Genomic DNA, 13599 nt, shown 5'->3' on the forward strand with positions numbered 1-13599 from the left:
ACACGCCCTAGGGGCTAGGGGCTTGTTTTAAACTATTAAGTCATTGAGATCTTTGATGTCATATTCCTTGCCAATAGCTGTAATGACTGAATTAACCTCGAAAGAACTAGATCCAATGAGGACAGTGTTATCCACATATACAAGAAGATAGATAGTTTGAATATAAAAATATATCCACAAATGAATGAACGATTTAGCTCCTTAGGAAGCACACCTGAATCAAAGAAATCGAAGACAACCTTACACACTTCCTCCTTGGTAATATCCCAATACCTTTGAAAGAACATGGGTGGGAACCCGTCAGGCCCAGGAGCCTCCAATGGACCCATCTCACTCAAAGCTGCATGTATTTCCTGTTCCCCCGATTTTTGGCACAAAAAGTTAGTAACTCCCTGGGTTACAACAGAGTCAACGAGTTCAAAGCTCGATCCAAGGCCTCTTGGCTAACCCCCTAGGTCCAAATTATGTTTTTACTTATTAACATGGAGGATTGGCCTACATTTGCCAGCTATAGTAATTCTTGATGATCAACAATGAAAGAATTGGGCGTGATAATATGACTGTGAGGGATGTATCTTGTTGTGGAAATGGGAAGATGCAAGATAGAGTTTGTTAGTGAGAGAACATGGTTGAGAGATAATTCTTCCACACTTAAATTTGTGAGTGTGAGATGTATATCTATATATTATTTGAATTACACTTTGAATATTTGAATTACAACTTATTTATAATTAGAACTCTACAACTTGTTGACACTTTTACCATAACTCAAACTCTTCTTGATCGGTTGGAGATAAGATCAAGATAGAGTTGGTTATAGTGGATTTGAATTTGAATTCAAAGCTTTATCCTTTACACCTTCCCATAAGCTCATTGGTTGAGGATAGACAGTGAGCTTGGATCTTAAGAATTTGAATCTTTGTGCGGATAAGATTTTGGTGAGAATGTCTGCGACTTAGTCTCCTGTGGGAATGAACTGGATGGACAGATTTTTTGGGGTGACTTGTTCATGAACATAATGATAGTCAATCTTGATGTGTTTGGTTCGTGCATGGAAGACAGGATTAGCAACAAGGTAAGTGGCTCCAATATTATAGCAATATAGAGTTGGTGCAAAAGTAACCACCCCAAGTTCACCAATAGTTGACGTAACCATATCAACTCAACAGTAGCATTAGCAACCCCTTCGTATTCGGAATTTGTAGCAGAGCAAGCCACATTGGGTTGTTTCTTGGAACTCCAAGATATTAGATTAGGGCCTAAGTAGACACAATAGCTGCTTGTAAATCGTCAATCAATAGTTGAATTGCCCCACTCTACGTCAGTATAGGTAGCGAGAGAGAGAGATTAGTTGCGGGCCGAAATATAATCCCATGGGATGTGGTTTCTTTTAGATAATGAAAAATTCATTTAACTGCAGCCCAATCATCAATTGTAGGTCAATGCATATATTGACAAACCCCTTGACAACAAATGCTATATCAGGGCATGTGAGAGTCAAATACTGACGAGCACCCATTGCACTTCTATACTGGAACGGGTCATCATAAAGGGAAGTTCCTCGGAGGTTGCTTTGGTGATGGAGGTTGGGGTTGTTAGTGATTTGGCTTCATGCATATTGGTCCTTCATAAAGGATCTAGTGAATAATTTGAATGGCAGAGATATAAACCTTGAGGTGAGTGGATGACTTCCACCCCTAAAAAGTAGCTTAAGTCACCAAGAATTTTTGATGGCATATTCCTTGCCAATAGCTATAATGATAGAATTAAACTCGAAAGAACTAGATCCAGTGAGGAAAATGTCATCCACCTATACAAGAAGATAGATTTGATGTGTTGAAGTACAAAAATATAGTGTCGTGCAACATGAGGACTATGAGAATCCCGGAGTGAGTAAATGATTTCCAAGCATGAGAACATGCCCTAGGGGTTTGTTTTAAACCATATAAAGCTTTTTGAAGGTGACATACATAAGTAAGTCCCTGTGGATCAATGAAACCCTGTGGTTGAACCATGTAAACCTTATTAGATAATTCACCATTGAAAAATGCATTTTGAACATCCAATTGGCGAAAAGTCCATCCTTGGGGAATTGCTAGAGATAGAATCAAGCGGATGGTAGTATGTTTGACAACAACACTGAAATGTCAAATTAATCAATTCCTTCATGCTGATGAGATCCCTTGGCGACCAAACAAGCCTTATAATATGAAATAGAGCCATCACTGTTTTGTTTGATTCTGTAAACCCATTTATTTCCAACCAAATTATGTGGGGCAGATGGGGTTCTAGACTCTCAAGTACCATTATGTAAGAGAGCATAAATTCTTCTCTCATAGTAAGCCTCCATTTGGGGTCTTGACTAGTAATGGTATATGAGTTGGGTTTGGTTCAAGATTAGCTTCAGGAGAGGTGGCTAGGAGGTTCAATTTAGAGATCGGTTTGAGATGACTCGTCTTGGATCGGGTTTGCACATGGTAGGGTTCGGGTCAAGTTGGTTGGGATGGTGGAGGTGGGTTAGGTTGCTAAGGTTTTGAGTGGGTTTTGGGTGGGGTGAGAGGTTGAGACAGAGTTATGGAAATTTCAAATTTAAAACCTGAATTCGAATTTTGTTGGGGGGGGGGGGGGTTGTTAAAATTTGAATTTGTATTTGTATTTGAAGTTCAGGTGGGATGGGAAATTTCAGAATTTGAATTTGGATTGGAATTTCGGATGGGATGGGTGATTTTAAAATTTGAATTCGAATTTGAATTTGAAATGAGATTATCGGCTATAACTATGATGGGATTCAAGTGAGAGGGGGAAGGGTGATTGGGAGGTCAAGTTGCAAAGGTAGACTTGGTTTCATCGAAAATTAAGTATCTAGAGACGTAGGATTGGCCAAGAGTTGGATCATAATATACATACCCTTTGTGTGAGTAGTTGTATCCAAGGAAAATACATTGCTTTGAGTTATATTGGAGCTTGTTTTTTTTTATAAGGTCGTAACCAAGGAAAACATGCACGTCGGAAGATTTTTAGAGATGATGAAGATCTATATCTCTGTGATATAACACTTGAAATGAAGATTTATTCACAAAATACGGCGTGGGCATCATGTTGATTAAGAAAAAGGCCGTTTGTGAGGCGGCTAACCACAAAATAATGAGGACTAGAACATAAGCCACTAGGCTCAGGCCTATTTTTGCTATATGTCCATTCTTTCATTCTGCTATTCCCTTATGTTTAGAAGTGTGTGGGCATGAGTACTGATAAGATATACCACTCTCTTTGAAAAAAATGATCAAAATACTCATATCCCTTCTCACCATCAAATTGAAAATTTTGAACCTTGGAATTAAAGACATTGGCGGCATAATACTAGAATTTCTTGAACATGAAAATTGCATTTGAACAACGTACAAGTCAAAAAAGCCATGTAAATCTATTGTATCATCCAAGAAGAAATATAATAACTATAACCCTGTGAGATGGCAATGGGGTGGGGTCCAAATATTAGAGTACAGTAACTAGAATGAAGATACAACCATTTGTTTATTCAAATCGAAAGGTGATTTATGTGATTTTTCCGTTTGGCATGGGAGACACAAAACTAGTGGATTGGTTGAAGGTTGGTGTAGGCCAGAACTGCGAAAGAGAGAGTCTAGAGTTCTTTGTGACGGATGCCCTAATTGGTCACGCCAGGCTTCTTGAGACACGTTCGTTGACATGAACATAGGGAGATGTGGATGGTGGACGAAAGCAATAGAGTTCAGCTTTGGTTGATCCTTGAAGTAGAACAGTCCCCGTTTTGAGATCTTTCACAAAGCAAGAAATTAGATGAAATTTCATATAAATATCATTATAATTTATAGAGAGTACTTTTTATATGCAAACCTGCGCCATTGCCAATGTAAAGTTGATCAATACCATGGTAAGACATTATTGTATTATGTGTTTTACATTGGATTTAACATGATGAGTGGCACCTAAGTTAGGGTACCATGAAGGATCAAATGAAGCCATGGGGGCTGCCAAGAAAGCTTATAGGGAAGAACTTGGCTTGGATGCATTGGCTCTTGGTGTATAGCAAAAATAGCATTGCACCACTGTATGATTAGATCTGCTGCAAATCTAATGAGAAACCATAGGGGTAGGGAGGAGAGAGAGGAAGATTCTTTGCATGTAGACCACGATTGCAATAACCTTGAGCTCGTCCTCTCCCATAGTTGTGAGAGAGGTCCTGGTTTTAGTTAGAGGGTGGGGGTTTGATCTGGTGGATATATTAACTTCTAACGAAGGCAAGTCAAGTTGTTTTCTTATTTGATCTTTAAAGATCTCTTAATTTAGTAAGAGGCTTATGAAGTCATCAATATCACATCCACCCAGCTGGTATCCTTTCACTTGAATACCCGGGGGTGTGGTACACAGTCCCACAGATCAAATCTCAGACAATCACCAACCATTCCACACAATAGTCCAATCATGAGTAAGAACAAATCAATGTTCCAATATTAAATAAGAAATAAATTTGGTATTAAGGATCCTCAGAAGGATCTCAAAACTGAATCAGAGTGTGGAAGTGATGTCAAATCTAAAGTAAACAATTGGAAAGAATAAAGGGAAGTCCAAATTTCCTAAGTGTTCTAATGTTTCGCATTCTTCTCCAATTGCTTGTACACCTGCAACTTAGGATCAATTTTTAGTTCGTAGTCCCACTGGCAAATGAGGCATCTTCTCTCATTGTTGATCAAAGCCATAATAGTGCTCCATACAGGTTCTGGGATCGTACCACGAGCCATTATTAGCTCCCATTGCTTCCTCAACTGTATAATATATGGGAAGCATCTCCGAACCAGAGCTCGGGATCTCTTATTCACCTGCATAGTCATCTAAAACGATAATTTCTCCAAAGGGTGAGCTCAAAAGAACTCAATGAGTAGTTCACAAACAAATAACAATATTACAATCCAAATCAGTACATCACATAGTACAATATGATGTTCAATATGACGTGAGACAAAATGCAAGTATGCAACTATACTCTAACGGATGCTAGTCTCTAATGGTAGACATGCATTAAGATGGAACACCAGCCTCCTCTGGGTAGGTCTCGTCACTCTGATCTCTCACAGGTTGGTTACTGGTCTTGAGATCCCGGGTAAGGGGTTAAGGCATCCCTCTCGGACTATCACCATGGCTAGGGTTTAAGTTATCACTCTCTCACCACACAATTGGTATGAGTACTAGCATGTGTCAGGTTATGCCTAGCCCAATGCCAGTCAACTATTTAATCACATCAACTTAGGTTCAAATACCTCCCCTTATGCATCTCACAAATGTTGGTTTAGTATCCTCTCCTACTAGAGTCAACATATACTATGGCACTAACCAGCTTGGACAACGCCTTCTCTTAACCCTATTGGTCATCCACATATAATGGATGGGAAGCTCTTATGTCCTCTCATCGGTTGGCTAGCGGTCTTGAGCGCCTATGAGCCCAAGTCTATAATATGCAACCCTACCAATGAATGGCCCCCAACAATGTGGTTGTGTCCTCTCACGTGTTGGTTATCAGTCTTAAGTGCCCACCACCCCACATTGCTGCCACGGGTCACTCAGCATTAGTACTCACACTGATAGGGTGTGATATAATGAGGTTTCTAACCAAACTCCACTATACTTTCTAGTTATGACATCCAATAATTGTGAAAAGCGTTGAGGGGCATCATAGGATTGTGTCCCATACCACCTCCACTGATGTCCCAATATCAAAACACCCAAATAAATATTCCCCAATTCACAATCATGACTTACATTCACATAACAAGAGGATTCAATCTCATTCTCAATTCACAAGTCAATCTAAGTCCATACAATCATATGTTGATCCATATATCAAGAACATCATTAATCACTTATATATCGAAATTTCAGAGTCATAATAATCATTCCTAAATCCTAAAACAACATGTAATCATATAAGCAAGTTTCATAACAATCAAGAATGTAACAAAGGTTATGGGCAAGTGAACGTCCTCCCCTTGCTATTGATTTGTAACCTTGTAAAATAGGTCAAAAAGTATGTTCAGGCTTCCAAAAAAATCATATTAACATGTTGGTTCAAAGTTAGAAACAACCCTACATATATGACACCTAAAAGAGAAGCAAACGACCAACATAGTAGGGTGTGGTATCAACCAGGGCAGCAATCAGCTAGAGCATGGGCTAGTCACTCGGGGTGACCAGGCCATTCAACCACCCTCTGTGTACAGACATATTTGGCTTAGATCAATAGAAAGCTTCCCGTTTGGGTTTTATACTACTTCGAAAATGCTTAAAAAATTATGAAATCATACTAGAGCATGATCTATCATAGTTTAGAGATCAAACAAAACAAAAATGATGAAAACCTAATGAATCCTATATTAGGTCTTCTCTAAAATCTATCCGTAAGATTCTCGGATACGCCAGGGTGAATGGGGACTCACTCTAGAGTAAAGTGAATAGAAGAATTAGGTTGATACAACAACTAGAAGCCTTCAACTAGGTCTTGGCAGTAGGAGAAATCAATCATAGAAGAAAACTAGAGCAAAGAAGTTGAATACTAACCTTTAAAAAAGCAAATCACCATTTGGAAACCTTGACGGATGCTCTCCACACTGTCTTTCACCTTAGGGAGTGTTCTTTGAAGAGCTCGGACGTTCTTTGATGTCTTTAGAACATAATGACATGTTTTAGAATAAAAACACATTAGATAGGGCTTCGAAAATCACTTCTCCAAAATTGCCCCTTTCCCCAAAACCAAGCTGGTCACTTGGGGCTACCAGGGTAGGCAACCAACCCCTAAAACTTTTGTTCCAAGAGCAAAGTTAAGGCCCAGAATGCCCTAACTCTGCCTTAGTTCCCATTCTATGCTAGTCCTACCTAATTTTTTGAAACCTTCTACATGTGTCATCACCGTATACCTGATCCATCTATCAAGTCCGTCAACGTCCGAGTTAGATATTCTTCCAAATTCTGATTTAACTCCCAACTCAGCATCATCTCCATCTTATTCCATTGGTTCATAATTCAATCCAATGGTTTCTACCTGGATGGCCCACAATTGCCTTCTTCCCTCACTCCGGGTTCTCAGACCTACAATATCAAATTTTCAGATTAGGGCATTGGGGGATTTCATACTCAAGGGGAAGAGGGTCAAGATGGGAGGTAATAGAGGTGGCAAAGGATTCATATTCATGGCCTAGGCCACAAAGCCTTACGAGGATAATAACAACATAAAAAGCAGGGTTAACAACAATGGCGAAATGGTCAACAATAGACTTAATCTTCTGAACATATTCGGCCATAGAAGAGTGGCCTTTGTGAATTTGGAGGAGTTGGTATTTCAATTGCATTATGCGTGCTTGGGATGGGGAAGCATATGCTAGTTCAAGGGAACTCCAACCAGCGTGGGAAGTTGTGAGACCAACAATGTGAGAAGGAGCAATTTTGAAAAGGTAGAAGATGATCCAAGATAGGATTATATGGTCTTGCTTGCGCCATTGAGAATATGCAGGGTTAGGAATGGAGGTTGGTGTGAGTGTTGTGGTGGAGAGATTCAAAATGGTAGTAGAAGGAGTTGGATTGGTTTTATCGACGTAATGGGCATATAGTAAGGGGATAAACTATGAATCCCATAGGAGATAGTTGTTGCGAACAAGCTTCACAAGAAGGAGAGAGACGATGTTGGTAGGTGAAATCAAAGGGGAGGCCATGGCAATGGTAGAGTTGGATGAAGCATGCAAGCTCATCGTAGTGACAAGTGAAGGTCCTGATGAATGTGGATGGCGATAAAAAGAGGCTTAGAAACTGATACCAAGTTAGAGTTTGTTTGAGAGAAAGCAAATTAAGAGAAAAATTCTTCCACACTCAAATTTGTGAGTGGAGTTTGAATATTTAAATTTAAATTACAACTTGTTTACAATTAGTACTCTACAACTTGTTGTCACTTGAACCATAACTCAAATTCTTTTTGATCTGTTGGAGATAAAATCAGTTGAGGATAGAGTTGGTTATAATGAATTTGAATTCAAAGGCTTATCCTTCACAATGCAAAAAAGAAATCAAAAGGTTTGTATATTGATATTGCCAACATCACTGCCCTTGGCTGTCCAAATCATGAAACCTCGACAGCAACGTTTGAAGAATGATCAAACCTCAGATTTTGCATCTTAATTTTTGGGTAGCCTGTATGGTTGGCAAAATTAGGGAAAAAAAGTTCTATAATAGTTGCATTCCACCAAAATGGTTAGAGTTGATGATCTATTCTTCCTTATGATTTGGGAATTAAAGCTTTTTTGCTTTTCTTATGAATTGGGCTGAAAATTTGACCACTTACCAAGAATACGACTAATGTATATTTAACGTACAGCTACAACTTTGGTGGTGGTGGAGGAGTACAAGATCGAATTCATGTTCCATCATCAGAGACACAACATCCCCTAGAGAGATATATTGGAGAGACTCAATACACGCTTGCCACCTAGGATGCCAATCATGGTGGTGAGCTTCATCGTGGTCGTACTATGAGCTACACTCGGTCGGGGAGGAGTGGGGGCCATGGAGGGGAGCAACAACATATGCATGATCATGGTTATAGTGACGATACTCATGCAATCGTATGGCTCATATGACCATTTTGATCCTACGGATAACTTGTTGGGAGCGATGGGATCCGTGAGCTTGGAGGAGTTCGTAGGCTCGACATCTGTTTATGGTTATGGTGTCCCTCCCACTCATGGACATAATGGTACATACCGTCTTCCAAGAGTTCGCACTACTATGGGTACGGTGATGGATCATTCATGAGCTTGGATGACTCTAGAGGCTCCACATGGACCATATCTACTTATGGGGGTTATGATGGTTGGGGTCATAATCATCAGAATGTCTAGATAATTATCCATCTTGGTGGCTTGGGGAGAAGCGGTATTTTTGAAGATAGTATATGAATATAGTATGCCACTAGACCCACCACCATATGCTCCACCACTACCGTCACACCTAGCAGAGTTTCTTTCATATCTCGATTATCATTACCCTCCTAATGAGAGTAGTTTTGCATCATATGATGAAGCCAATTACAAAGGTCTAGTTTCTCTGTACCTCAATAGTCATCAGCATGAAATGTCATAGAATGACTTTAAAAGTATGATGGAGGAGAAACTCATAGCTACAACCTTTGGGCCTTTTAGCATGGACACGAGTCGTAGGACTCACAACAGATGGATCCATCGATGCATAGTACTTGGTATTTACATAATGGAGGTGGTGCCAACCTAGATATATACTTCGTTGTATTTGTATACTTGATTACTTGTATTGTATAATGAGTTTATTGTCCTTGGGCATATATTAAATGTTCTAGAGTTCCAATTTTGCCCATATACAATAGGGTATGTGTTGATCAAGAACACAAATTTAGGTAAGGTTTTAGGCAAAAATAGCAATTCTAGTGTGTTTTTTGGCATCAAATTAGGCTAGACACCAAATTTGGGCCCAAAATAACCTAAAATATCCCCTAAATGGGGAGTTGAAATTTGGCCAAAATCACCGGTTAGCCAACTTGCCAAGGGGGCGAAGTGGCAAATTTTGCTGAAAGTTTGCTCCTTGGTTTCACCCCAAAAATAAGAGAATTATGTTAATATCTAAACTTGCAAAAATCTTGACTTGGCAACAAGGGGTGTCATGCTAGCTTAATGCTGCACCTGGTCATTGGATGACTCTTCTCCATAGGTGGGAAATTGGTGTGGTCAAGATTTAGGACATTCATGCTTTGACTAAGGTTGGACATGGTTGTTTTATTTCCCGAAGTAGTAGAAGTCCCGTTGGGTAAAATTTAAGTGTACTGGATAAACATTAAAAAAAAAAAAAAGTTTAATTTAGGATTCGTAAGGATGATGCATGACAAAGAAAAAAAAAAAAAAAAGAAAAAGAAACAAAATTCAACATGGCATTATGCTAGATGAATCTGATTAATGGATGTTGGAAAATCTTTAATTAACCCCTAGAGGCGGCTCAGTGGAAAACCAACATCTCCAAATAGGAGGCCAGAGTTCGAATACTCAGGAGTTAGGGACAGAGCCTCGCCTTATGTTATGTAATACTTCTATTTCCAATATATAAAAGTGTTCGTTTAGGGGGGAATCATTAATTTTAGAACTCCTCAGGAGTTAGGGACAAAGCCTCGTCTTATGTTATGTAATACTTCTATTTCCAATATATAAAAGTGTTGTTACTTGGGGGATCATTAATTTTATAGAAAGATATAGTTCGGTAGAGATGTGTTGCCTGTCAGGGTAGAGATATCTGTTCACCTGACAATAATTCACCATACATAATCGGGTCTATTGGAGGCTTTCATCTATAAGTCATTTTGTCATCATTTAAAGGTGGATTTTACTCTTATTGTGTGGCGAATAAATGTTGAAGGAGTATATATCTCAATCCTAACACAACTCATTGGGCGGTAAGAGTCAGGATTAATAGAAAGAGAATTTGAACAAGTAAAGCTCCCCTTCTTCTATCTCATCTTTTGATGGAAGAGTCAATTGGAGTGTGCTTAATGGGGTTATATTATATCTGGGTTATTTTATTTTTATTCTTTTATAAATGTTCTATGTAATCAATTTGTATTGGCATGATCCAAAGTACGTGTAGTTTTAACTTTTAACGCATTGATCATGACTTCATGACTTCCCTTGTGTCGCTGTCAGGCAAAGATAACAAGGGATGGGTTTGTGTGCAGAAATGTTTCTCATTTTCCAACGAAAGCAGATTCAACAGATTTTCGTGTATGAGACACCGAAGGTATAGATTCCTTTTCTTGAAGAGTCTTCACATTAACAACTTACAAGGACTTACAAATCTTCTTCAGTTCCCTCGACAATTTTCTGCCTCAAGCCAGTAACCAAAATCATGGCTTTTATCTCATCAGGGGACTGCAACTATTTCCTTCTCTTCTTTCAGTACTGTTCATTCTGTTTGTTTCTTTTAACCCTCCCTCCTGCAACATCATCGTTGAGTTTCAATTTTACCAATTTCAATAACTCAATAGTGGCGCCTAATGAGAGCATCGCGCTCCAGGGAAATGCATCACTCTCTGATCCACTTATCGATCTCACACTAAATAGAGTTGGTGTAGGCCTTACTGGTAGTACAGGTGCTGTGATTTATAATACTCCAGTTCAGCTCAGAAACTTAACCAACTTCACAACCCATTTCATCTTCACATTGGGAGAAGGCTGCTTAAATTGCCACGGAGATGGTCTTGCTTTCTTCCTTGCTCCCAATAATTCTGTAACCTGCAAGGCTGATCATGACGGTGGTGGTCTTGGTCTTTTTGACAACAATGGTCTTCAAACCAATAATTCTGTCGTTGCGGCGGAGTTCGATACTTTCCAGAATGGTTGGGACCCAAGCGACAATCACATAGGTATCGATATCTCTTCCGCTAGATCTGTAAACACTACTACATTTTTTAATTCTACTTTCTGGAGCATGATGAGAAATGGAAGTATGCAATGGAAGGCATGGGTTGATTATGATCAAGTTCCCACAACTTGAGTGTCGCATTAACTTGTGTTAATAAATCTCTTTCTTGTGGAATCTGTAGTGGCAGCTGTATTGTTGATCTCAGAAACATTCTACCAGAAAATGTCACTGTTGGATTCTCTTCATCGACCGGGAATTATTTAGAGATAAATGGACTCAATTCCTGGGATTTCAAATCGAGTTTGGAATTAATTGAGAATTCGAATAATAATACAAATGTAGCGATGATTGTGGGACTGGCTGCGGCTGGAGGTGTTGCGGTGATTAGTACCATCTTGGGTTTGCTTTGGGTTCGGAGAAAGAAACAACAAAGCGAAGCAGAAGACGATGTGATCTTAGATGTGCCCACAGGTCCTAGGGAGTTCACATTTGCTGAATTGGCTCGAGCAACAAGGAATTTCGATGAGGAACAAAAGCTTGGAGAGGGAGGTTTTGGAGGGGTCTATAGAGGCTTCTTAAGTGATATCAATAAGGATACTGCCGTGAAGAGGATCTCTAAAGGGTCTAAACGGGGCACAAAGGAATATGCATCGGAGGTGAAGATCATTAGTCGATTGCGGCATAGGAATCTTGTGCAACTTATTGGTTGGAGCCACCAAAAGAAAGAGTTTCTACTTGTATATGAGTTCATGCCCAATGAAAGTCTTGATTTCCATCTATTTCGAAACAGAGGCTCCTTAACATGCATACAAGATAGCTCTTGACTTAGCCTTTGCAATACAGTATTTGCATGAAGGGTGGGAACAATGCATTGTCCATAGGGATATTAAATCCAGCAACATAATTCTAGATACCCATTTCACTGCTAAACTTGGGGATTTCGGTTTGGCTAAGTTTGTGGAACACGAGAAAGAGTATCCACAAGCAACTGTCAACATAGATAGTTCCATAGGTGACAATAATATAACCCCACAAACACAAACAACCAACATAGCTGGTACCAAGGGATACATGGCTCCAGAATATGTATTGCATGGTAAAGCAACCAAAGAATCTGATACATATAGCTTTGGCATTGTTCTTTTAGAAATTGCTTGTGGGAGAAGGTCAGTTGAGTATAGGGCTGGCCCTAATGAAGTAAGTTTGGTAAATTGGGTTTGGGAGCTCTATGGAACACAAAGACATCTAGAAGCTGCTGACCCAAGTCAAGGTATGGATTTTGACGAGAGAAAAGTAGAGTGCTTGATGATTGTTGGGCTATGGTGTGCTCACCCAAACTACAAACTTAGACCTTCCATTGATAAAGCTATTCACGTTCTCCAATTTGATGCTCCATTGCCCATTCTTCCATCTAAGATGCCTATACCCCCTTCATTCAATTTGTCTACATTCTCAATTTCACCATCCCAACCTTCATACATTAGTGGTGCAACTAATTCATCCATGTTAGACAAGTCATCAACTAATTCATCTTCTCCGTCTGTATCCCTCTTGAGTAATTCACAATGGTAATGTGTATGCCACCCCTTGTGCACTCCTCCCTCCCCCCCCCCCCCCCCCCCAAAGAAAAATCCTTTTAAAATTTTAATGTTTGCATATCTTGTTTAATTTTTTCTTTTCGAACTTGACATTGTTTTTAGATATTTTTTGTCCAAGTAAGATACTTTTGTAAACATGTTCTAATACTCTGTATGAGGAGAAAAGTACAATGAATACTAACAATTTCGTGAAAATGATTATTGTTTTCAATGATGTATCAATAGAGGATGTTCATTCATCCGTTGTTGTAGTTGCAAATAATTGCTAACAAATTGTTTCTGTTTTTGGATAGGGGGATGAAAATATTTATATATATTCCAAGAAGAGTCGAACTCTTGACCTTACCAAGAGGTGTTAGTCTTCGCCACCAAAAAATTATTATGAGCATGGATCTATGAACAAAGCAATATTATGATTTCCGGTTCTTTAGCTCTTGTTATGGATCTAGGAACAAAGAATAGTAGGAGATTATTTAGGTGTGTGAGCAAAGAAACATACCCAATAACGACAATTCCTTGCAAGGTTGAGTACATTAACACAATG

The 13599-nt window shown here is 39.2% G+C and overlaps 1 pseudogene; it reads left to right on the forward strand.

The window, feature by feature from the left end:
* The first annotated feature begins 10941 nt into the window (after positions 1-10941).
* LOC148999784 (L-type lectin-domain containing receptor kinase IX.1 pseudogene) lies at positions 10942-13029 on the forward strand (annotated as a pseudogene).
* The last annotated feature ends 570 nt before the right edge of the window (positions 13030-13599 follow it).

Source organism: Hakea prostrata, chromosome 11 (assembly GCF_041222555.1).
Source record: "Hakea prostrata isolate BN-2017 chromosome 11, UWA_Hpros_2, whole genome shotgun sequence".
Lineage (NCBI taxonomy): Eukaryota > Viridiplantae > Streptophyta > Magnoliopsida > Proteales > Proteaceae > Hakea > Hakea prostrata.